Source organism: Arvicanthis niloticus, chromosome 1 (genome assembly GCF_011762505.2).
Source record: "Arvicanthis niloticus isolate mArvNil1 chromosome 1, mArvNil1.pat.X, whole genome shotgun sequence".
Classification (NCBI taxonomy): Eukaryota; Metazoa; Chordata; class Mammalia; order Rodentia; family Muridae; genus Arvicanthis; species Arvicanthis niloticus.
Window position 1 is genome coordinate 51,134,603 of NC_047658.1, and position 26,774 is coordinate 51,161,376.

The 26,774-nt window shown below is 48.6% G+C and overlaps 1 long non-coding RNA gene across 1 annotated transcript; it reads left to right on the top strand.

Annotated features, from left to right (window-relative positions):
- The first annotated feature begins 6,034 nt into the window (after positions 1–6,034).
- On the top strand, positions 6,035–26,476 carry LOC143442749 (uncharacterized). Its single transcript, XR_013111192.1, has 2 exons — positions 6,035–6,224; positions 25,330–26,476. It is a non-coding gene; the product is annotated as an uncharacterized LOC143442749 (long non-coding RNA).
- The last annotated feature ends 298 nt before the right edge of the window (positions 26,477–26,774 follow it).

Here is a 26,774-nt window from a genome sequence, read left to right on the forward strand (position 1 = left end):
TTACTGCTCACCTGCAGCTTTGAGTGGAAAGCAGCCTGTCCTGGAGCAAAGGCCTGGGCCAGACTGTGTGTGCTTTGACTAGAGATGCTTTCAGCCTGCCTTCTGCTCAGTTCCAAATGCTCTGAACAGTGCTCTGGTGGCTTCAGGAAGGGTTTGTCATATATTTGGGACCTTCCCTGGCCCAAAGACTCAAAAGCCCTTAGACTCAAAAGCTCCCTACCCTAAGTAATCCATGAGGACACCACTTCTTGATGCCTGGTCTGTTTCCCTGCCTTTCCCAGCCAAGTGATTCTGTTACAGACACAGCTGAGACAACTGTAGCTGTGAAATGTAGAGGGCATGGAACCAGTACCTTTGTGTTACCAAGGTGACTCTGGACTAGTGCAAAGTCTTTCTCAGCCAATGTTTCTGTGTTTCTAAAATGAGAAGTGAGTGGAGCTATACTTAGTGATAGAGAGCTTTCTAAGCATACTCAAGGCTTTGAGGTCTATTCTTAGACTCAAAATTTAACAACAACAACAACAACAACAATAACCATACCTGGGCTAGAGAGATGGCTCAGCAGTTAAGAACACTGGCTGCTCTTCCAAAGGACCATCTTCAAATCCCAGCACCCAAATGGCAGTTCACAATTGTCTATAATTCTAATTCCAGAGGACCTGACAGCTTCACACAGACATACATGGAGGCAGAACAATGTAAATACAAGTAAAAACAATAAAAATAACTATACCTTTCACATACATGTACACAAAGACACATAAATAATATAGAAGAACACTTTGGAATGATAAGTTCAGTCTCTTTTATCCCAGCTGTCCCTAGAAGTTCCAAAGCCCATGGTCATAAATAAATTCTTTTTCTCAGTTTCAGGACTTCCTTGCTGGGGAGGTCTGGAGAGCCTCTCTCTTCTGTTTCCCTCTTCCCAGAGAGCAACAGTTCCTAGTTTCAGCCCTGATAATACCTGAATGGGATTTGTAGGACACCAACACACACACACACACACACACACACACACACACACACACACACACACACACCAGTGCAAGCTGCTTACAGACTTTCTCTTGTCTCTAGATTGTCCTGTGAAGGGAAGTGATGAGATAGGCTCTGATCAGCTTTTCTGGGAACAGACAGAGAAGTGGTAACTCTTGCCAAAGTCACAGGATGAATACAGAGCCAAGAACCTGAACCAGAAAAATCCAGCAGAAAAGGAAAACTCAATAGCCATCATCCTGCGGCTGCTGTACAAGGAGCAATCCTGCCACCAGGGACTTGGCAGGAGACCAGGGGACTCGCTCCACACCCTCCTAGAGGGAGGGCCTTTGTCACTCACCTGCTTGCCCAGGATCACCTTCATTCCTGCTTGTGCCACACCTTTTCAGGCCTGTTCTGGGCGTGATGTGCTGTAGAACACTCTGTTCAGGCACTTGGGAAACGGAAACTTCATCACCAGCGTTTCCACCCCAGAGAACTAGGCGGCACACTGGGAAGTTGCCAAAGGAAGGGACTTCAGCCTCCCAGGAGTTAACAACATTTCTCCCCAGCTGTCCTCCACTTGGTGCTCCTTTTCCTCCCTCCTCCTGCTCACAGCAGGCAGGGCCTGGAACCAGGAGCCATGCTGCTGTGCTGTTGCCAGGGGAGCTGGGAGGCAGATCGGAGCTATGCAGGGAAAAGGCTCGGCCTGTCAAAGTGTCTGAGATGAACCACCGCCATCCCTGTGCAGCTGGGCTCGATGTGTCTCAAGGCTCTTGTTCTGTGCCTGAGAACGGTGAAACCTAGTGAGGTTCAAGGGCACACTCAATAGTCATCAGTCAGGGGTTCTTGACGGTCCTGCCTCTCCCAGGGATGGGTTCCCCCCTTCCTCTTTCTCTCCCTCCTATGGCACATTCCTGGGTGCCTGTGGTGAAAACTGCACACCCCCTCCTCCACAGCCCCCACCCCCTAAGCCAGCTCCTACTAAGAAGGCCAGGCAGGACAGAGACAATGGCTTCCAGAAACCATTCAGGCGGGACCGGCCACATGCGCCTGCCCTTCACTCCCAGTGCCCATGTAGATCCCACTCTGCCGTGATTCAGAGCACCCTTGGGCCCCCAGCTTGCACATGCCTAGACAGGAGCAGGCCACTAGGCGCTGCCCTACACAACAGGCCAGTGCAGTGTTGTTCTCAGAGGGTCCCTTGGTGCCTCCATCCCAACTGGCTGGATATTTTTGTGCAGTTGCTTGGAAAGTAGAAACTGCACAATATTTTCTGAAATGCAGTAATATCAAAATATAAAAGGCACATATACTTGATGCTAATTTCACTCCAGATATACTGGAAAAGTTTGCTAAGAAGCATGGACAAAGACCTATGTTTGACGTGATGAGTCGTTTCAGTCTATGGAATACTACACAGTTGTAAGGCTGTGGTGGATCTCTGCATGCGGGTTGATAGGGCAGGTTGCCAATATACTTAAGTGAATAGAATAAAGTACAAAACAGTCAAGTGTGTTCTTGTTTGTATATACTTAAAGGTCAGTCACAGTGCCGGGTAAAATGCACACAGCATACAAGAAAGAGGCCTAGAGCCAAATAAAACTGTATCAGCCATAAGTCTGTCTGTCTGGATGGTCCTGGAAGCAAGCACTGCACAGCAGCCTCCAGGAAGCAGGAGGCATTTCTTCCTGTGTTTTTGTGTTTATTTTCTCTCTGCATTTGTGAAACGCTTTTATTGAAAAAGGAAAGGGTAGTCATCACTTAATAGGTGTAACTTCTCTCAGCCAGTGAAGGGTGTGCACTCCGAGACAAGGTGGTGATGTGGCAGAGAAGTGTCTTGACAGTACTGATGGCCTCTGGTCACTGGCGATTCTCCAGCCACATGTCATCATCATGGCTGCCACTGTTAATCAAAAGCCCACTTAGTTCCAGGGTTGGTTCTCTGGTTCTTGCTTAGGTAAATGTCATATTATTTCAGTCTAACCTATGCAGGAGATTGAATGGAGAAATCAGTGGGTTTCTCCACACTGCTTGGCAAGTGAGGGGCAGTCAGTATCCTAGAGTGGGTAAGGCAAGTGTGGGCTCTGACTTCCCTCTGGGAGGACCTGTTTTGAGGAGGGAGGCTTGTGGGTTGTGTTGATTATGAGTGGGCACCCCTACTTGCTTTAGCCCAATGGAGGTGCCCTGCTGGGGACAGACTGGCTTCAGGAGTAGACTAGCTCTGATAGGCTCTATCTGGATAGACACAGCATGTGTCCAGAGAGATACCAGGAGACTTTGCTGCTCCTAGTGCTAATCAAAAGCCTGGTTTTGTCCCCAAAGGAGTAAATTGCTACAGGGCATCTGGAAAGGGCCATGTGAGCTGAGCATTGAGTCTTGGAACCAGCATAAGTTCAGGCACGCATGCCACGGAGCTCTGCATTGGGTCCTGAGGCCTGGGAGTGGGCAAGGAAAAATCCACAGTAGAGTTGACCAGAGAAACCTGGGAGACCCACAGATGTCCCTGGACTTGGATGGCAGCTTTAGAAGTCAGGAGAAAAGCAACTAGGGATGGGGCTGTCACCAGGTCTCTTTTTTTGGTGCAGTCTTAATTTTATACAGAGGGAACACTGGTACGCTCATTTTACAGATGACATTGAAGTTCAGAAATGTTGCTACATGTCCCAAGTCACAGCTAAAAAGTGCCAGAACTGAGATTTAACACCTATCCCATTGGCTGCAGTTTGGATTCCTAACCGCAAGTATATATCCTTTTTGGCTGGGCCACTTCAAAGAGGTCGCATAAGCCCCAGCCCTTCTTGGCCAGTCCCATACATTGAGACATTAACTTCTGCCTTTGAGATTCCCTCAATATCTTGCTTAGGGCCTTCCCTCTACCTAATCTCATCTCACGAGTATACTAAGCTTTGGAGCCTGGGCCTAGAGCTGGAGAAGAAATTCAAAACCATATACAGACTGGGGCCTTCAGTTAGGATTGCTATTGGGCACCCGTGCTGTTTGCCTCCTGGAGTCTGGGCGACACTGTGCACAGGCTGCATCTTCCTTCAGGTCCTTGGCCTGAAAGCCTGATGGGAAGGTCAAGGATGCTCCAGGACCTGGGCCCTTGCTTCTCAGAGGTGGACTGCCTGAGGCTCAAGCCTGAGGCTGGAGGAGCAGGCATGGGAGAGCAAAAGGAACAGCCAGGCTTAGAAATTGTTGGAACTCTTCCGACTTATTTCAGGACAACCCTGAGGGATGATTAAGACAAATTCTGAGAGAAAGAACTCTTCTGACCCTGGGAAACCTCTGCCTCTTTTTACTCCAGCTCACAACTAATAAAAGTTTGAAAAACCCATGTCTCTAATCATTTTTCTATCCTCCTAGAGAGACAAGAGCAAGGAAAGCTGGATTCTGCCACTAGCAAAGATAACTGGTGGTACATTGACGTGTGATGGGAAGGATGGAGTGAGAAGCTTCAGAAAGCTCGAGAAAGTCATCTCTGACACGAGCTAGGGTCACCAGGGCAGCCAGAAGCCTATCTTGCTTTGAACCAGGAGAGTATAGGTGTTCTGCTTTCATAAGAGGAGTACTAGAGGTTCTGACCTAGGGACCCGGTCCCAGTCTGCTCCTAAGCTTTCTCAGTTTTGACCGTGATCCCATATGACAGTCACACCTTCCACACTAGGAAACTGGGGCTCAGAGAGGCTTAGAAACAGGCAAAAACCACACAGTTGGAAACCGATGGCTCTGGGTTCCGGATCTCTACGATCAGAATGGGAAGGGTGGAGGGGCCGGGTCATGACGCTCCAAAAGCCTTGACAAGTTTTTTCATGTATGCGCAAAATCACAATCCTGCTTTCATCAGTTTTCATTCTCACAGGCCCTTGGGCCCCCAGACAATAATTAACACTTTCTGGTTCCCAGCACAGCTCTAAGTGCTTGCGCCATCCCAAATCACATTTAATCCCCAGACGTTGGTGTGCATAGCTGGCGCCATCCATCCTTATTCCCATCTAAGCTATGGAGAGGGTAAGGACCAAGAAGCTGTTTAAAGTGGCCTGTGTGTGTGTGTGTGTGTGTGTGTGTGTGTGTGTGTGTGTGTGAGAGAGAGAGAGAGAGAGAGAGAGAGAGAGAGAGAGAGAGAGAGAGAGAGAGAGAGAGAGAGAGACACGCAATGTGAGACGCAATGTGAGACGTCAGCAGTGGAATGCCAGTCTGTCCAGATGCCAGGTGCTTACTGCCTCCCTAAAAGCGTGGTAACTGGCCATCCTGATTTGATCCCAAGATTCCAAATGAAAAATTCTCTAGCCGGTTCACAGCAGCCTGAAGCACAGGGTAGTTAGAGCCATAACCATCTACTACCAGGCGGCACTCCCCGGGGCTCTGGGATCCTGCGGCCCGGCTGGAGCCCCAGGGCACCGGGAGGAGCCAAGATCCTGGGCTGTGAGGAGAGGACTAGGAGGCGGGCGGCACAAAGAGCTTTTTATTCAAATTTGTTTAGAGTTTCGCGAATTTGCATGAAAAATGTGTGAGAAAAGCCAGCTCCGGTGACCTCATCCGCACCTGCCATTAACGTTCAATTAGCGGCTGAATAGTGGCTGCCGACGCGACGTGCAGAGAATCCTGCCTGCCCCGCGCAGCTAGGCGGCGGGTCGGGCGCGGGATCGGGAGGAGGGGCGCGGTGGGATGCAGGGCTCCGCCTGCGGCTGGGGACCCCAACACCCAGGGCTTCCGCACCTCGAGGCTCAAGAGACCCCGGAACCCCAGAGCCCTGGAGCATCAGGCAGTTTGGGGCGAGTCGGGCCTTGGAGATCCGGACTCCCTAGGGCCCCAGCGGAGTGCAGGCTCTCCCGGTCTGCGGGACCGAAGGTGGCGGGCAAGCCCTGTCCCGGCTCAGACAGGCTTCCTCGCCACCTTCCGGACAAAGTGTCAAGTACAAGTTCAAGTTCAGAGGCTGGCCCCAGGAGGAAAGGGGTGGGGGAGCCATCCCCAGCTGCCTTTGTTCTCCGGGATAAGCGCTCTCACGTCCCCCTCCCAGGCGGGGCTCGGCAGATACCCCCGCCCCGCCCCGCCGCGCCCCACAGGAGCCACCTCCTCCCGCCCGCACGGCGCCTGTGCCTGGGTCCCAGCGACCCTCCTCAAGGCCACCGAAAGGTCTGGGGACTTGGGGCAGGGGTGAAGGGGGCCGGTCCGAGCCCGTGGGAGCCTCCCCGGCCCCGCAGTCCCAGCAGCAAACTGCGTTTGGTCGGACGGACGTCCGCGCGGAGGTAAGGACCCTTTGGCGGGGTTCGTCTGCACCCCCATGTGCCCCGCCCCACGCCGGGCCTGCACGACCTGTACTAGCAGCGCGAACCTCTGCGTGCTGCAAAACCTCCCCGATGGGCCTCAGGGGGGCGCGCTGCCGCTCCAGACCTTTGAGAGTGTCAGACTTCAGGGGATGGGTACAGGGTCAAGGGCGCCCGGCGAAGACTTGGGCAAAACTTAGATAGACCTTTCCCCAGGGCGGTTGCTTCAACCTCTTTCCTACAACAATCTCTCCGCGCCTCTCAGGCTTCAGTGCACCCTTTCCGCAGTTCAGATTTTTTGCAGAGAGGGAGGGTACCGGAGTGCCCTTGGGGAAGAGAACTAAAGTGTGCTTGCGGCTTAGCTGTGAGAGGAATCAGCAGTGCTCACCGCACTACCTGCCTCTCCTCTCCGCAGAGCCTAAATGAAAGTTTTGCGCCAAATGGCGCTGACTGGTGTGGGGTGAGGTTGGCTGAAACCTAGTGGCCGTGTTGTGATCTTTATTCCGCCTATAAGACCTCCTATGGTTCCTGCAAGCCTGATTCCGGGGTTAGGTGTCACTCTTTCCACCCTGCCCTTTCCTAACTGAAAGACACAGAGGGCGGCGTCAGAGCTGTCTTCCACTTTCGTCTGATAAGACGTCGTTTTTTGTGACACAGCTTTACAAACAGTTCCAATACCCATGATTCTTGGTTTCTAAATCTACAGTAAATTGGAAATCGGAAGCGTGTGTTCCTCACTGACCACTATGCTGTTCCCACTGTGTTCCTTCCCCTCGGTTGGGGGTTCTTCACCCTGCTTTCTCATCTCTAGGACATTGCCTTTCCACAGGAGCATGCTCCTCAAGGCCAAACTTTGACAAGTCCAGGATGCTTGCTCCAACTTCCACCACCTTCTCCCTTTCATCTTCAGCTGCTCTGTCAATATTTTACAATCAGTGAAATGATTTATGGATACGTGAATTTAAAAAAATAGAGCATCGGTTTAAAATGCATTGAGGTTTGCATTTATTTTTCTTTTAATATTCACTTCAATTTAAGAAAGCTCTCAGGGATTTCATCCTTCCTTCGGTTCCCTAACACTGGAGTCTTTCATTCACAAGCAGGGACCACAAGGAAAGGGTGGGAAAGCTCTTCCAGGTGATCTATTAAAAGAAAAGGAAAACATTCAGTGAAACATTGTTTTACAAGATTTTGTGAAAGCAGTTACAAAAGGGAGCCCTCCCCCAATACCATTCGGCTCCACTCTCCATCTGGCCGGGCATGGTATATCCTGGAAGGGCTAGGTGGTGGGGTCCTCTGACAAAACCTTAGTGTACCGTGAAGAAGCTGACTGGAGGACATTGACCTACCTAGTCTCTTTCAGCCCCAGAGGATCTGTCACCAACACTCTGTTATGTGTGTGTGTGTATGTATGTATGTATGTATGTATGTATGTATGTATGTATAATTTTGAGACAAGGTCTCTCTTATGTAGCCTTAGCTGTCCTGGAAATCACTATGTAAATCAAGCTAGCTTCAAACTCACAGAGATCTACCTTCCTCTTCCCAAGTGCTGGTATTAAAGACATGTGTGACTATGCCCAGTTTTTCACCAACACTCTGATGCTAGAGGAGTCTGGGAAGAAACTTAAATTCTTTGAAAAGGGGAACCAAATGGCTTTATTTATTTATTCTATGAATATAGAATAAATTCTACAATCTGCAAATACATCTGTGCATCACGTGTGAGTGCCTGATGCCCTCCCAAGCTAGAAGAGGAGAGGACATCAAATCTCCTGGAAGTGGAGTTATAGGCTTACAGACTACAGTGAGCTGCCCTGTGGATGTAGGAGTCAAACCTGGATCTTTTGAAAAAGCAGACAGTGCTTTTAACCATTGGGCCATATCTCTAGTCCCCCAAAAGACTTTTGTTTTTGTTTTAAAAAAAAAAAAAATCAACAGAGGCAGTTCTAGATTCTTTCTCTTCCACAGGAAGAACTTTGGGTCAGAGCTCTCACCCACCTGATTCTCCCAGGAGGGTTGTGACATCTTAGATGAACCTCTATTTTTCCCCTAGGACCCCTCTGTTCATAAGTGTGTAAATAAGGACACACTAGATAGCCATGATTTGCAAAGACTGGCATAAATACTGCTCTGCAGGTACAGTAATGTCATTATCTATATGTATTCAATCTACATTATATGTACTATCTATGTGTATTCTATATGTATTCAATCCTGAGGTTCTTCCAGTTAAAGGGCATGGGTCCTGTTCTTATCCCCCTTTAATTAAAGATGGGGAAATGGAGGAGTTACAATTTGCCTCTCAACTAGGAAAAGGTGTAGGTGGTTTAGGCTTGTGGCTGTGCTGTCAAGATTCTGATGTGTTCCTAAAGCCTGCTCTTGAAGACACATTTCCTTCTCTTTTCTTTACGGACCTGTTGCTTTGATCAAATCTCTGTTTCTTCATGTGTAAAATGGGTTTGCAGCAAGGCTGATGCTGTTTAAATGAGTGCCTGAGACATTATGAATGAACACATACATGAGTGGCAGATGGGGTTATGAACAAACACCTTTAGTAACCGCTTCCGTCATTTCCCTCCCACTTTAACACACACACACACACACACACACACACACACACAAACTTGATGCTCTTGGTTGGTCTCTAAGTGCTTGAAGAGAACAATGAGGAAGACTGGAGCTGGATCTAGGAAATCACACTCCATCTTGCAGAAAGCTAACCACAGCCAAGGAAGACTCACTGATCCTCTTCGGGGTCTTAAATATAGACACTTAGAGAACTCTACCCTCTAAGCAGGTTGAGAGAGGTGGGCCCTGGAAGAAAGTCCCTTTGGATAATTAAGAGACTTACAGACCCAAGATAGAAAACTCTCACGGGGGTAGATCTGAACTATGTTCTTGTTTTCTTTCTTAGTCGTAAGGTTGGTTAACCATCACCTCTGGATAGAATTTAAGACTAAATCATGCTACCAAAACAGATCTTGTCACTGGGCTGGCTATCTCTGCCATGGTTTAAAAAAAATATTTATCCAGGGTTTATTCTGCCCCAGTCAGTGTTATAGGCATTGGGGATAAAGCAGAAAACAAAACAGAAATACCCTCACTCTTAGGTAATGGTGTGTGTGTGTGTGTGTGTGTGTGTGTGTGTGTGTGTGTACAACAAGAGAGCGCAATGGCTATGTGAGATACAGACCTACCTCCTTCTGAGCACATCCCCCATGGTGAGGTGGGTCAGCTGGATCTCCCTCCTTCACTCATTCTTACAAGCCAATGACACACAGCCATCTCTGCCTCTGGTGGTTATTCCAGAGAGAAAGACTGACTGGACTCTTTTCTCTAACAGTCAATAAGTATAGCCTGCTGGGAAAACAGCTCAATAGTAGAGGTGCATTGTCAGGTCCTGGGTTCCATTCCCAGCATGAATCACAACAAACAAGATAGCAAAGTAAGGCAGGGATCCATCTGACTTGACTCAGGTGTTTGCCCCTTCCATTTCCAGAAGGATGCCAGGAAAGATTAAAATCCTGGAGGCAATGCAAGGTTAGAAATAATGACATTTTGTAGAAATCAAAAGGACTGGAAAGGGTGGAGCTGTATTCAGAGGAAATTACATTACTTGCTAACCTGGGCCATAGGTATCAGCTCATTTGTGATCGTGATGTTAACATGTTATTAATATGTATTGACAAGGAGAACATTGAGGCACTGAGATGAAATAAAGTGACCCAAAGTCACACAGTGGTAACTAGCACATCTGAGTCAGATATCAATCCCAGGTTGCCTGGTCCCAGGGCTTATATACCCAATGCATGACCTAGCTGCTTATCTAGGGATGAAGTTTCAGAGAGAAGCAGAGGCTTCTCCCCTACTAAAACCTACCCCCTAGAAGGAAGGTCCTTAGAACACTAGGAATTTCCTTCTGTCCAGGGTTTTCAGCTTTTGTTTGTTTTGAGGCAGAGTCTCACTCTGTAGTCCAGGCTATTCTCCAACTTGTAGCAATCCTCCTGCCTTAGCTTTCCAGATGCTGGGGTTACACACTTAGCACCCCCTCCTGCTTCTTTGAATCACTAACCTAGAGATGACAGGAGCCTTCTTTTACAATTTTCTGTCTCTTGACAGATAAGAAAACTGAGTCTGGGAAAGGACTTGTCTAAAGGACTTGTCAAGCTAGGCACCTGCAATCAAGTGTGGTTTTGGCAGAGCTCATTCCCTGGCCAGCCAGGCTGGAACTGAGTGCCAAGGTCTCTGAGAGAAAAGCTACTTTCTTGACTAGAGACTGTTCTGGGTTCAGCTGCTCACACTGCTGTGCACCCTGGTGCCAATAAAACACAAAAGAATTAGAAGAAGAAGAAGAAGAAGAAGAAGAAGAAGAAGAAGAAGAAGAAGAAGAAGAGGAAGAGGAAGAGGAAGAGGAAGAGGAAGAGGAAGAGGAAGAGGAAGAGGAAGAGGAAGAGGACAAGGACGAGGGAAGAGGAAAAGAGGAGGAAGAGGAAGAGCAGGAGGAGGAGGAGGAGTAGGGGGAGGAGGAGGAAGAGGAGGAGGAGTGGGCTCCATCCTCTTTGGAATGAGGGAAGAGTGTCATGGGCCACCTGAATTTGAAGTCACAAAGCCAGGAAGACGGTTTATGTCTCCACTCTAGGGGAGCCTCAATTTCTATTCATTCTCTGAGTTTCCTTTTCTCGTTGGAAGGAATATGAAGGCTCCATGGGGAGCCTGGTGGGTGTAGGGGGAAAGACACAAAGGAGAGGAAGGAGAGGCTACCTGTGCAGGTGCTCTACCAAGGGAGGGTGGGGGTATGGGAGACCTTGCTTACTCCACACCAATTGAACAACTGCGAAAATTTGAGTTCTAGACCAGAAAACCCTTAGCCCCTTCCTCAAACACTCTGAAAGAGTTTGGAAGAGGGTACTGGGAGGATACACGACAGAGAAAGAGGGAACAAGGATACCAGATCCACCTGAGATCTACCTCAACCAACCCTAACCCTAGGAACTTGCTGCAGTGAGGAGTTACGGTGGGAGCCGGTTGAAGTTACTGACTTCTCACCAATTGTTAAACAAGATGCGGGCTTAATTTGAACTTTCTGGATTTTCCCGATGGACACAGAGGCTGTATCACCAATGAATGAACACATGCAGTATTGGTGATACAATCAGAGTAAGGATTAATCATTGTGTTCCACTACAGCCACCCCTAAATCCAGACCCAACTCTTCTTGGGTGAAAGATTTCGGCCTTTGGTGGATCTGGAGTCAAGGTTAAGAGCACCAGGTTGGATCTAAAGAACCATTTTTAAATTTTAGTTTATTTATTTTTGTCTCCTGCTTCTGCCTGGCAAGTCACAAGGCTTACCTAACTTGCTAGACTGAGAGAGATGCTCTCAGCTCTGTTCAGTGAGGCTTTGCCAGAAGTCAAGGATGCTCACCCAGACCCTAAATTCATCTGCCCAAAAAATGAATTGGCCCAAAACTCTCCTAGAAAAATAAAGTTAGAATAGGGGTCTGGCTAGTCAACTGGGATATCATATCATAGATTATATTATGTATTATAGTTATATTATATAGCCATGATTTGATTACAGTCCTAATGTGAAGGAAATCACTCGTGGTTGTTGTTGGTACCTACTGCCCTTCTCCTGGGCACACTTATATCAATAACACATGCATTAAAATTCTTGGAAGCAGTCAGGTGGTGGTACAAGCCTTTAATCCCAGAACTCCAGAGGAGAGGCAGGCTGTTGAGTTCGAGGCCAGCCTGGTTTACAGAGTGAATTTCATCCAGGACAGCCAGGGCAGCACAGAGAAATCCTGTTTCGAGGGGGAAAAGGCATTGAAAGCAAATATTATATAAACCTCTTGTCGTGTATTTATAGATTGGTTCCAATCTATCTTTCATTCCCTACCTGTATTTGCCCCCACCCCAACAAGGACCAGTAGTCACTTTGCCATTGGGACCTGGGAAGCCATGTGCATCTGTGTGGGTCTCTAGGTCTTGATTTGTCCCCTGCACGCAGTGGTGCAGGATACCTGTTCTTTTAGCCTAAGAACTTCAGAGACGTCTTAGGCTCATAGACCTCAAAAAATTTACCCTAAGCCATCGGGCCAGAAAACCCTTCTTAAGGGGTCGGCCAAACAGCTAAACGCTGCACTTCGACCTCTGGTGGCTTGCCTGGAGTAGCGGTTTCCCTCACCCTAAGTGTCTCTGGCTCAGGAGGTATCCAAATTATTCTCACCCTGGAGCTCTAAGAATCTGACAGGAGACATGAGGGGAAGCGTTTCCTTCTTAGCCAGCTCGCCTCCCTCTGTCCTGCCCAGCAGAAGACTGGCCGGTGCCTGTGCAGTTAGGGTCTTGGGCACTCAGGCCTTTCTTTTCAGTGTTCCTCTCGGTGCCTCTGGTTTGCCACTGTCTATTGGACTCAGAATCAGGGTGTCTCAGGATATTCGATTTGCCTGAGACTCAGGCTCACCGTATCTCTATAATTTATTCTAACCTCGAGGTTCCAGAAAAGTCTCTCATGGATGTCACGATGTGCCTCACAAGGGAGAGCTGGCGGGTTGTTCGCGGTGGGAAATGTAAAACTTGCCTGGTAGTGGGTGACGTCGTTTCCCCTGTCTCTTGTTTTCTATCATCCTCAAAGTATTTTCTCCCCAAGAGGAACCCAGAGTGTTTGGAACACGTTTCTCCTATCTAATTCTGTAGGCTGGAGATAAGTTATCTCAGTGTGCTTTTAACGATTTAAAACAACAACAACAGAGAGCAATCCAGACAGGTCCCAGGAGGACGCACACCACTGGTGTTTCCGACCTCGGGACATTCAGCACCTCGGCAGCCTGGAGTTTGCCCCACACAGTGCCTGGCCTAGGTCGGGAGCTGTCCTCGGCTGGTTCACGTCCGGGGTCTAAAGCACCGAGGAGCCTGAGGCTCAGTGCCCGGGCGAGGCGAGAACGTCACTAAAGCCGGTGGTTCTTAAGGATTCCGTAGCTGCGGCGGCGAGGGCAAGATCGGGTTTGTCCCACGACCTTGGCGCCAGTAAACTGGAGAATGAGACAGACCCCAATTTTCTCCCTTTGGAGTTGAAACAAAACCTGAAAGCCCGAGGTTGTCCGCACCGCCAGAGGTGGCGCCTCAGCGGCGGGTGCCCGCGCGGTTCCCAGGCCTGGGTTCCACGTCCCGTCCTAGTTGTCCAGTTAGTTAGCTGGTTAGCCAATGGTTAACTCCCAGGCAACATTTATGTAAACGCGAGGCCAGATCCCACGAGCCTCTGCGGCCTCCAGCCCAAGAGCTGCTCGGCTGGGCTCCCAGAGGAGGGTTGGAGGGAAATTCCTGGTAATTAGAGGGGAGGTTTTCCCGGGGCGCCCCTCTGTGAAGTGGCCTTGGCTCCAGAAGAGGAACAAAGGGCTAAGGTGCCTGCGTTCGGCGCGCCCCCCGGGCCCGCGCGCCCCGCATCCCGCCCCCTCTCCGGGCCGCGGCAGCCGCGGGCTTTGTGCGCTGGGACCGCGCGCCGAGCTGCACCTGCCCGGCTTTAAGTACCTTGGCTAGGCAGCGAGGGCGGCTGTTCTAATCGCCATCTCCAAAGTACCTGCTCATGAATAAACACCAGCCCCATTTGTCAGGTACTTAGCGCTCATTGTGAAAGGGAAATTGGTCCTTTTCTGAAAGTGTCTATCCTCAACCCATCTGCACAGTCCTGGTTGCAGAATTTCCCCCACCCTTCACACACACACACACACACACACACACACACACACACACACACACCCCACGAGGCTCCTCCAAGCTAAGATAAACTCGCTTTTCTTCCGGTAAGTGCGTGATTGAGCCGCGACAATAGGCCGAGAGGAGGAGGCCGCTGGGTCAATAGCCTGCGTCTCTCCCATTGATAGGAAAAGTCAGCACCGAGAATGCAAGGTCTTTGGGAAACCTCATTCTGCGTCTGCTACAGGGGCTTTTGCAAGTCGAACTTGCATAAACCCGCAAACATGCTGCCCAGTGCGTTCCCCAGACACTGAGCAAAATACTGGAAACAAGAAGTCTGAGATGTCCGTTATTCCTGCCAATTTTGGTACTTCGTTGTAATGTCATATCCCCGACTTGCTTGGTGTTATAGTTTGGTCTGGCTCTTGAGTCTTGGACACTTGAGACAGAGAATATAAGGGTCCAGATAACACATTTTGCAAACACCTTGGCTTGTTGCGGAGGATGGGGCGGGGTGGCGCTTCCAGGAACCCGGCTGCACCGAATGAACTAAGCTTGCAGCTAAGGGCTCAGAACACACGGTGGTTCCTGCCAATACACTCGTGCTTGCCTCCCAGAAGGTATAAAAACTTAGGCAAACACCTATACATTTTTAAAGTTCACAGGAAAGTAGTATAGTAAACCCCAAGTAGCCCGTTGGCATCCTGGGGGTATGCTTCTTTTTCACCCATACATTCTTCCCGACATCTGTGCTTTCTGTGCGCCTGTCCCCAGAACTCTTTCCAGGGTGAATTTCAACCAGAAGCACAGTGATTTTCTAAACCTTCAGACAACCAGCAGCAGCCCTGAAAATGAAAGTGTTTGTTAAGTGGAGATTTCTCTAAATGAGCGGAGGAAAGTGGCTTTGTCTTCACTTGGCTCTCTCCCGATTTCGTTCTGTGTTTACAAACAGCAGTTCAGAGTCCTTACACCAAGCCCAGCTCTGCAGCTCGGCTCTTGCATGGTTCATAAAGGTGGCCATACAGGATTATAGGGTCTGAATGTTCGGATGTTCAGATATACAAGACATGAGTGCAAACGGGGGCGGGGGGGGGCGTCCTAGAATGCTCTTGCTCTCCTTACACTGACCATGGTTGGCCTTTGCACGCCCAGTCTCCAGATCCCTTCCAAGTTAGGAAAAACTCTGAGAGCTCTGCGGATAGGTCAGATGTGAGCCGACCAAGTTAGGAGAGATCTGCAGGCAGACCAGATGCTTAAGCCAGGTTGGGAACGGGGGACTGCTGGAGGCTCTATCGGGTTAAGCAAAGAACCACGGGGGCCGACCCGTTGTGGAAGCCCTGGCTGGTCCCAGATTTCCATCTGGGCTCAGAGACCAGACTTTTCAGATCCTAACCATCCTGGTAGATCAATCACACTAAAGAAACAAAGTCAGACTGAGCTGCTCATTTAAGTAATAGTCTAGAAAACAACAAAATCTTGATTCTCTTTGTGAGTAGCAGCTGGTAGGTAGCAGATAGGGCAGGCCATTGGAGTGAGGACTACTCGGAAAAGGAAAAACAACTTGAGGGGATAGGTTTAAAAATGGGACTGGCTCAAAAGTCTCAGGTGTCCATCCCAGGGAATCAGGAACTGAGTTGCCCCCCAGGATCTCTTGCTTATTTGGAGAATACTCTGAAATTCCAGTTGGCAGACCTCATGGGTTAATGTTGGAATGTCTTATTGGTGAGAGTGCCTGTGCTTCTTTACAAATCCATGGGCTCGAAGAGGCCAGTTGCTGCAGGAAGTAAATGTTTTTCCTTCCAGGGCAATGGATTGGCCTCAGATCATAGAAGGAGAGATACCTTTTAAACCCACACTTTCTCCCTTCGTTGTTTAAAATTTCCCCCTTTTGGGTCAAAGCCTGTGCACACACTTGCTGCCCTCCAAGGAACCAGCCTCATTCTTCCTAAAGGCCGGGATGGGGGCATAGTCTAGCGGGAGCAGAGCACAGGGTAGCTTCAGATCTGGTTAGTCTACCTGGTAGGGCACCGGAGGTGGGGGTGGATGGATGGAGGCAGAGGCCTGGTGCAGCTGCTGAGAAACTCCTTCTCCTTTGACTCTGATCACACAAGAAAGGCCCGGAGCAGACACCTCAGCTTGTGCTCCAACCGCTGCCCTCCTCAAATCTCTACAATACAGTCTCTTCCTCCCAATTCTCACTGCCCTTGTCTTGGTCCGTGGCCTGTGAAACCTCTGTGTGGGCCGGGAAGGGAGCATGGGTGTGCAGAAGCTCTCCCGTGCAGCTGTGGCCCCTGAGCACGGATTGTGCATGCAGTGATGACATTTCACCTCTAAAAGGGGTTGGCAAGGAGCCTATAGTCTCCTCCCATCATCTTCCAGAACCCCCTTGTTTCTTTGAAAGGATTTAGGACTCCTGCGTATGGTGTTTTCATCTTCAAGCCAGTTTGTCTTAGGTTGCCAGGCCTCTTGCTCTGGCTCTGTGAAGCCCACATACCACCGACTGCAGCCGGCCTTATAGGCAGAGAGGACCCCTGTTGCACCTATAGTGCAGAGGAATGCTCTCGTTCTCCACAACCAGTTACCACAGTCCTTACCAGCGGAGAGAACTGGCCTTAATCTCCCTAGGCCCTGGTTGCAGAAGCTTCTAAGCCTACCCCTTCTCGGCCTGTGGTGGGTAAGAAAGGGGTTCTGGCTAGGGCTTTTTCACGTGTTTTCTTCGCCCAAAACGTCTCAGAATAAACCAGAGATCAGCAGCCAGGGCTAACTCCGGGTGCGCACCCCTACCGGGCCTTGGACCTGCTGTCCTCCACACACCTTCATTAGCAGTCTGTGGAGGATGGAGGGGCAGGGTGTTCTAGAAGCCTTTACAGACCACAGGCTGCGATTTTCTTGCTCTTGTGCCATTTAGGTTCGTGGTCTTGGTTCCACGCTGGCTGTGCAGTTTCGAGGCTCCTCTCACTGCTTAGCAGAAACCCAGCGTCATAGATTTCATTTCATTTTCGTTCGTACTCTTGGGTCAGGTCTGCAGTTGCCTCCGTTAGAGCCAGCTCCTTCCAGAGCCCTCTATCACAGGTCCACCGGCAGAGGGCGCCCTGGGAGAGAACAGAGCGGGGTTGAACGCCTTTCCTGGGTCCCTGGCGCCACACTGTGGGCCTAGATGATTCACAGCCACACCTGTCATCGCTGTTTCCCAAACTGGCAGAGTCTCTTGGACAAAGCTACCGAAGCAGGCCTGAAAGTGGGTGGGAAGGAGGCGTCCCCACCTACAAACAGGAAGGATGCCTGATACTGCTTCCCAGCAGATCTTTTTTTAACCACGTGAACACTGAAGAGAGTCATTGTTAGGCACGCTGTGGCGGTGTGTGCATGCCAGCAGAGAGAGAGAGAGAGAGAGAGAGAGAGAGAGAGAGAGAGAGAGAGAGAGAGAGAGAGAGAGAGAGAGAGAGAGAGAGATCACATTAAGTGTGCAGAAGCAGGGGAGGGGCAGAAGGCATAGTCCCTGAGATGGCTCTTAATTCTGAGCTGGTAGAGTTTTTCTAGGACATTTCATCTCTCCTCTATTTGTGTGTGTGTGCATGTGTGTGTGTGGTGTCTCACTTAGTAGCTCATGCTGGTTTTGAACTTCTGATCCTCCTACCTTAGCCTCCCTAGTGAGTTACAGGTATATACTCACCTCAACCAAGCTGAGCATTCCTGTTAGTGGGGGGAAAATGGAGGCCCAGAGATTGGGACAGATTTATCCAAGGTCTTATAGCAGTTACAAACAGTGCAGTGTTGACTCAGCTAAGGCTGGGAAAGAGCCACCTCTCAGCTGTCATCTATGCATCATATCCTCTGCTGTTAAACACTGCAGTGAACGGGATGCAGAGAGAATAAATAAATTAAAAAAAAAAAAAAAAAGCATCGAAATTGTACCAGGCCCATGCTTCTGGGATCACATTTGAAAGTGTGTGAGTGCGTGTGTGTGTGTGTGCGCATTGTGTGTGTTCATGTCTGGAAGGTAGCGTATGCTTACCTGAGAAGAAATGTGTCTTATTCAGGAATGTGCAACTCATTTGGTAGCTAACACCTGTAAATCCACAACTCAAGACACTGAGGAAGGAAGAGTGTGAATTTAAGGCCAGCCTGAACTACATAGTGAGTTCTAGGCCAGCCTGACAGAAACCTCTCTTAAGACAATGGATAAGGAGAAAAGTGTGTGTGTGTGTGTGTGTGTGTGTGTGTGTGTGTGTGTATGTGTGTCCGTGCACGCGTGCACGCTGTGTTTGCCCCATGGAAAGGTAAACGTGTCTATGTATTGCATGAAGATGCACTTGTGCCTATGAAAGTGTGCATTTGTGGAATGCTGTGTGTAAGGGGGTGTAGAATAGTAAAGAGCTATATATATCTAGGTAGTGTGTTCATGTGTAAAGGGACTTCTCCCAACAGAATTCGTGGCACACAGATACCTGGTGCTCTCCTGTCCACTGATCCCCACTGCCTGCTTTCTCTACTCCTTCAGATGAGCCCTGAAGCAACCCATCTGTGAGCCCCAAAGAAGGAAGAACCGAAAAGAGAGGTGGGAAGATCAAGGGGTGCTGGGTCCAGGGTGTGGCCAAGTCCCAAAGCCCAGCAGGCTCCAAGAGCTGCAATTAGGCAAGGCTTCTGGTCTGCAGAGGGAGGAGGAGGATTATAGCAAATTCATTTCTGTTTTCCAGCTCAGTAAGCCTGCAGCATGTCCCTGATGTTAGCATGAGAATGAGCCAGAGCTCGGTGAACCCCTCCCCACCCGACCTGCTGACCCCTCTCCCCCCCACGTGAATAGCAGGACTCACAGCCTCGACAGCCTCTCCAGCCAGTGCCTGCAAAGCCAGTCCTACTCAGGGTAATTTAATATATTTTAAGCCCCCGGCGGCTTTATTTTCCCTCCTTTCTGAGTTTGTTTTAGGCATTCACAGCTCTCGCCCCGTCATTAGACAGCCTTGTTTGACGGATGGAAGGAGCTGCAATGAGACCACAGCCCTTTGTGTCCCCCACATAAGCTGGGCTTCCCCGTAATTAGAATGGTATTCCCAGCCATTGAGGCCTTTCATCAGGCGGAACAAAAACTCCCCGAGATGAATATCCCCCAACTCTCAGCCCCCTGGATGGAAAAGGGACTGTGAGTTAAAGGGAGTCCTTGGGGGAAGGTAGTCTGTGACCATGGACAACTGAGATCCTGCCAGGAGCAGAAATTTAGAGGTCACAGGGAGTGGGCTCCAGACAAAGGTTGGTCAAGGTCTTCCACAGGTACTTAGCCAGTCCCAGGGCCTGCTTGGTTCAGTCTTTGTGGCAGAGGACCTGTGTATACTCACAGAATTGGGGACATGGTAGTAAGCTGGAGTGTACATGTAAACTAAGCAGCTATCTGGATCTCACTTAGAAACCACTTCACATTTAAAACTACAAATGTACAAATACACACACCACACACAGTCTCTTTCACAGGTTCAGGGATTGGACTGTAAACAGTCATGTGGGCATGCATATCTGTACACATGCATGCTCAGGACAGGGCCATGGTGTCACAAACCAGGCTGGAAAAGAGTTGTAAATGAACACACATGTCACAATCACTGTCCTCTAGACATACAATCTTTGCAGTGTGTCTTTTCTGCGTACACACACACACACACACAAGCAGAAAGACCCTCCTGAGGGGTGTGGCTTGTGAACACATATTCTTGCTCATGAGCGTGCACACTCATGTACCCACACACAGGTCTTCTGTGGCAACGGGGCACTATCCAGCTCCTGTGCCCTGAAGTGATTCCATTTTTCTTTCCCAAAGATACAGACTTGCTTCTGACTGCTTTTCCTAGATCTACGGTTGGCCTATGTTCAAATACAGATTGACCTGCACATAAATGCTTAGATTTGTGCACACTGTCTGTTCATATTAAGACAGGAACATACTATGGGGTGCTACAGAACTGAAATGCTGTTACACACCCTGTGACCAGACATGCAAGAGTGCCTCAAAAAATACCAGGTGGATCGGGTTCTTCTGTGGACCTCAGATTTCCAATGGCTTTGGAGTTTCCACTGGGGTTGGGTTTTAAGAATAAAAGGCAGGTATGTGGCTACTTGGCTGGTCAGGAGCTTTTCCACGGGAGAAGCTCAGAGGCTGCTCTTTATCCTGGAGGCAGGTAAAAGGCAAATCCAGGTTTCTGAGCGACATCCAGGAGGAACAGTAAATGCCCATTTTTGTGAGGATTTCAATAAAAGGTGGGGTGATCATGAGCCATGGATGCTATGGGTGGAGGTGGTGCATGTTCAACAGCTTCTAGTCTGTGTCAGACCTTGTGCACAGGGTCTGGAATACTGTGGTGTGTAATGCGTACCATCAGTTAGGGTACGAGGTGCCAGGGAAGGCAGGGGCCAGGAGAAAAGTCATGTAATGCATCTCCAGCTTCCAGTTTGAAATATTAGCACAAGGGACTAGAGTGGAACTTCTGCTTTGTTTTGTTTTTTTGTGTTGTGTTTTTTTATTTTGTTTTGTTTTGTTTTGAGATAAACTTTCTTGTCTCAAAATTCATTGAACATGCCCCACCAGTAGCATCTGTGGCTCTTGATCACACCATAATTTTTTAAAATCCCCACCAAAAAATGGGCATTTACTGCTTCTCCTGGATGTCACTCAGAAACCTGGCTGTCCTGGAACTCCATCTGTGGACCAGGCTGGGCTTGAGCTCACGGAGATCTGCCTCTACTTCTGGAGTGCTGGGATTAAGTGTGCTCCACTACACCTGGCTGAAGTGGACCTTTTAATATACTGTGTCCAGATCACAGCTGTGGTACCTTAGACGTGCCAATGTGAAATAAAAAGTGGATTAACTGTTCTCCAAGTTACCACTCTAAGTCCTGTGTGAGACCATGGCTTTCTCATATGAGGACCCTTTCCTACAGGGGATCCACGCCACAGCACTTTTGGCCCAAACCAGAGCTATATTCAGGACCTTGGTGAGAGCAGCTGCTGGGCCCCGGCTTAGATCTCCAGGAACAAAGATGAGTCTGATGGTTCTGCTTTGGTATCGAGCATCAAAGAGAAGTGGACCAGTCCTCAAATACAATCAATTGTCTGTTTAGTTGGTTTGGTTTGGGTTTTTGAAACAGGGTTTCTCTGTGTAGCCTGGGTGTTCTAGAACTCACTCTGTAGGACAGGTTGCCCTAGAACTGGTGCTGGGTTAAAGGCGTGTGCCACCAGTGCTGAATGCTGGTTTGATTTTTATTTTAATTTTCAAGTATGTGCTTGTGTTTGTGTGGCTATGTGCATATGAATACAGATGCCAACAAAAGTCAGTAGAGAACTTCAGATCTGAAATTACAGATAGTTGTGAAATGCTGGACAGGTCCTCCGTAAAAGTAGTATGCACTCTTAAACACTCCTCTCCAGCCCCAATTTACAAGTTGTTTCTTTTTGTTTTGTTTTTGTTTTTTGTTTAGTTTGTTTAGTTTTTCAAGACAGGGTTTCTTTGTGTAGCCTTTGCTCTCCTAGAATTTGCTCTGTAGACCAGGCTGGACTTGAAGTTAGAGATCTGCCTGCCTCTGCCTCCCAAATGCTGGGGTTAAAGGTGTGCACCACCACCACCTGGCTAAACCTTATCTTCTCTTGGAAATGTGGGTGACCTTCTCACTCATGCTATAACTCCTGGTGGTACAAATTATCATGAAACCCTAACTTCTCTATCTGAATAAAACACACATCTATTTCTCTTTGTAGAAAAAAATTATAAAAGATTATTTAGAGAACAAGGGGTATTTTGAAGCTATTCCTCATGTGTTTTTATTATTTAATTTAATGCTATGTAGTCCTGGTAGATTTGGGACTTGCTGTGCAGACCAGGCTACTCTCAAATTTGCAAGTCATCCTTCTATAGCCACACCCCCCTCGCCCCGCCCCATCCCCTGTTTTTCAAGAGTTACTCTGTATAGCTCTGGCTGTCCTAGAAATTGCTCTGAAGACCAGGTTGGGCTTGAGCTCAGAGATCTGCCTGCCTCTGCCTTCTGAGTGCTGGGATCAAAAGCATGTGCCACCACAGCCCAGCCAATCAAAGGCTTTTTGGGTTTATTTTATTATATTTTTTTATCACAACATTCCTTGGTATAAGGTAGGAATTGGGGCCTTACCTCTGAAATTACCTCAGTTTAAAACCTTTTTCTAGTTTTATGTGGCCAGGGTACTGATTTTTTGGTGGTATGGGTGTCTTCAGCGTTAAAGTGGGGATGGTAACAGTTGCAGCCTGCTGTGAGGGTTGTGAGGGGTCAATGTGCTGATAGAGAGTCCAATATCTCATATATACAGTACATGTTCAGTTAGTGTTACCCGTGGTACTTAATATTAGAGTTCTCAGTATTTATTGAGCAAACCAGAGCATTTAAATTTTTTTTAGTCTTTGCATTCATGATAAAGTGTGAAAATAAAATCTTGCCAGTCTCTTGTAAGTTACTTGGTCAAAGGCAGAAATGAGGTGAGAGAGCAAATCATAGGCACAGAGTCTCTTGAAGTTAAAACAGGATTTCAGCGATGAGGTGTAACTCCTCTGTAGAGCATCTATCTGATATGTGTGATGCTAGGATTATATTATACTACTAGAATACAATAATTATTGCTATATATTATTTATATATTATATTACTAAAATACAATAATAATGAGGAGGAGGAAAAGAGGGTGGAGGATGAGAGGGAAAGAGGAAGAAGAAAGGGAGGGAAGGAGGGAGAGAGGGAGGAAGGAAGGAACAAAGGAAGGAAGGAAGGAAGGAAGGGAGGAAGGAAGGAAGGAAGGAAAGAAGGAAGGAAGGAAGGAAGGAAGGAAAAGAATTCACAAGCTTTCTGCGTTGGCTCAGGTTGTTACCGTGGGAGTCAGCAGGGGGAGCCCAAGGTGCCGGAGCACGCAGGCGCCAAAAAGGAAACTGGCAGAGAATTACACGTGACTCCCAGTACCTACTGTGTGCAGTGCATACTCAGGAAGACAGGGAATTTGGGGATTCTGGTGGCCAAGTGAGGGGCCATAAGATAAATGTAAAGGCCAGACTTCCTAGCCCGAGGGTACTTTCGCTGCAGCGCTGCAGCGCTGCCAGGCCTTGGGTCCTGCAGAGACCTGGGCTGCTGCAAGTTAAAAATCAAAGCCAGTCCCCAGGCCACCTGGCGACCTGTTCTTAGCGGAGGATGCAATCTCTTCCCAGTAAGCGGTTCAGAGCAGGCACCCATTGTTACTTCTCAGGGCTGGAGGTGCATCACAAATGTCCCCGCTCATGGCAGTGTGGAGGCGAGAACCGCACCCAGTCTCTTTCCCTTACATCCCTGCACCATCCCGACTCTAGCACTGGCAGGGCTGGGAGGTGGCCTCGACATTCCCAACTCCATGTTTTCCCACACCAGGTTTTCTTGTCCACTACCTTGCGCTGGCAGGTGGACCACAGAAAAAAGATCTAATCCAGGATCCTGGTATATCTGCCAAATGAGTGCAGTAATATGTAATGTGTAATAGTTGTTTTCACAGATATTTTTAAATACCAGAGCTCCTGACAGTCCATCATTCCAGCTAATTAAAAATCAGTTGCCTCTTGGCTTCTAAAAATGCCAGAATTAGCAAGACGTGGAAAGATGGTAGACTTCCCCCGCCCTCTGGTTCCTGAGCAGACAGGTTCGCCGAGGGCAGGGTGTGGTCTGGCTTCTGCATCTGCCAAGGAGACAATCCAAAGGGACTCCTTTGCTTGGTTTGTCCTCTGCAGAGATGGAGCAGTCCACAGAATGGCGGGGGGGGGGGGGGGGCCTCATGCTGTAGCATGTGTGAACAATTCTTCCCAGGCTGCTTTCCTTTCTACCCCCATCCATCCATGAGGATCCAGAGCCTGGCTCCTGTCCTCTCAGATGCTGAGGCATAGGTGGGTTTGAGTCCACAAGCTTCACATTTCTACTAGGTGACCTTAGCTGGGTTAGTTAACCTCTTCAACCCATTGGGCAACAAACAGACAGACAGACAGACAGACAGACAGACAGACAAAAGATGAAGGTCCCTTGTGGGGGACATTGGGACACCATGGTGAAGGCACTGCTGAAATTTTGTCTTGTTTAACCTTTCTCCACCAGAGAAGCCCCACTCTTCTGGTGCTTTGGCGAAGGAGTTAATGTTTTGATGAAGGGCAGTGGACATTGTTGTTCCTGAGGCACTGAGCGAAAGTCTTCAATAGTTCCCTACACCTTTTTCAATTTATTTTCTGAGAACAACCAGACAGTGGTACAATTTGGGCAAACCCTAGCACATGAAAAAGGAAGCAAGCCAGGCAGTGGTGGCGCACGCCTTTAATCCCAGCACTTGGGAGGCAGAGGCAGGAGGATTTCTGAGTTCGAGGCCAACCTGGTCTACAGAGTGAGTTCCAGGACAGCCAAGGCTATACAGAGAAACCCTGTCTCAAATCAAACAAACAAACAATAACAACAACAAAAAGGAGGCAAAACTTTGAGGCCAGTCTGGCCTATGGAATGAAACCCTGTCTCAAAATGGCAACAATAACAGTTCCAAGGGGAGGCAATATATATATATATATATATATATATATATATATATATATATATATAATTTATTATATATTATATATTATATATATAATCTCTATGGTGACTGGCCGAAGGCCAAGGTCCCTCACCAGAAGTCTTGGTTTAAGGAAGTAAAGAAAGGTAGGACAGTTGACCTCCAGGTCACACTTTTTCCAACTGTAAAATGGGATTGCCTCTTTCACAGATAAGAAATGACTGCTTGGGGGCTCACCAGAAGTCAGAAGGGTCTGGAAAGATTCTGGCAAATAGCTTGGCTGGGGGTTGGAGAAAGGCTTCTTCTAGACATCTTCTGCTGTAGATGGTTTCCAAGAGGATCCTGTGACCAGTAGTTCATTACTGTTTTCCTCCAGAGAGAGACTTGATTGTCCTCTATTTCAAAACTAGAGGAACTAAGATTGAGACCTTCCAAAAGAAATTGACTTCACTGAGTGATGGAGACAAGGTTTCCTCTGAGGTCTGAAGCCTTCACAGTCCCACCAAGAAACCCTGTCCTAGGCACGACTGTTTGTGTATCTACTCACTGTTTCCTAAGGGTAGAGGAGTTTTAAAGTAGAGGCCTGCCCAGTTTCAGGGACTTGTAAGGACAAAGTTAGTATCAAGTTAGTATCAGTATTCGGCCGAGTGCAGAAAGTTTCCCTACTGGGGTGGCCAGGGAGTCATGTGCGGATCTGAACATTAGCAGAGAAGTCTTACTTTGTGGCAGACTTAGCCCTGTGGCACTAGTGTTGATCCAAGGAGGGCTCTCACGCGTGAGTTAAGGGAGTAGTTAAAGCACAGGTTTCACTCCAACTTCTTTTCCTTCTTCACAGGGAAGGTGAGAGAAAGCACGTCTCTGGAGGCTGGAAACCTGGAGGTCATTTCTGAGCAAGAAATCCAGGAACCTTTCAGGTCTTCAGTCTCTGCTCCCAGCACCTTGGTAGATATAGACGCTTCCAAGGAAGAGCCTGAGTAGGCGATTCAGTTCCAGAGGCTCAGTGGCACCATCCAAACTTGGAAAAAGAATCATGTTGATCGCCAAAAAAGGGATCTCATTGGAACTAGACTTCATTCAGGGGATGCCAGTAGCAAAGAAGCTCCGGGATTGCATCCTGACTGCCCCGGAGGGAGGATGTGACCATTGGTGTGTGAGGCGACGAGACAACCCGGTTATCAGAGAAGCATCTCCGTTCTTCTTCGTTCTTCAGGAGCTTAGCTTGCTCAACAGAGATGCACCACAGCGGTGCACTGCGGAAAGCCCTGTGGCTAGACCGCGCCCAGCAAGCTTTCACCCACTCCTTCCCACAACCGGCGTCAGACTTGGCTCTGTTTTTAGTTCTCCAGCCTTGGGAATGATAGACCTACTTCAGAGTTCTTGCCCTTGTGCTCTCCCCGACCCCCGACCGCGTCCCAGATTCCTGTGGTGCCTGCGGGGCTTGTGTTCACTTACAGAGGCCATCAGATGCTGTGCGTGATAGTTTTATTCACTTTAGAAGGTAGCAAACTTCAAAGGTGGGATATTTTTAGAGGAAGGATTCCAAGACCCATTCCCCAAGATGCCGGGCTCTGTGGAGCGCGGGGCGCAGGAGGTCTGATTAGTCTGGTTCAGGTCAGAGCTTCGCAGGCTGAGAGCTGTTAGTGGTGCTGAAAGTGAGGCAAACTCTGCCCAGTTGCTTTCAAGCCTGCCTATAACTCAGCCACCGCCCTCTCTGCTTAGAGTCACAAGCTAAATGATTTCACTATTATTATCTGGCAACAAATCCTGGTAATCACCTAATGGACCTGATTGCTTCCAGTTGCAATACTCCCTTCCTATCCTTTCTCCACTCAACACTGAGTGGTTTCACTCTCCTTGTTGGTTTGAATGTTTAAAAATTATGTTTATCTACCTGCCTACCCACCTTCCTTCCTCTCTCTCTCTCTCTCTCTCTCTCTCTCTCTCTCTCTCTCTCTCTCTCTCTCTCTCTCTCTCTCTCTCTCTCTCTCATCTATCCATCCATCCATCCATCCATCCATCCATCCATCCATCTATCCATCTGTGTTTTTGTCAAAACAGGGTTTCTCTGTGTACCCCTGGCTGTCCTGGAACTCTGTACATCAGGTGGTCACAAACTCAGAAATTGGCCTGCCTCTGACTCTGCCTCCCAAGTGCTGCAATTAACAGCATGCATGTACCATCATGCCTGGATGCATTATTATTATTATTATTATTATTATTATTATTATTATTATTGGGTAGAGTATATTTCCTGCTTGCAAGTATGGTGTCTAAGGAGGC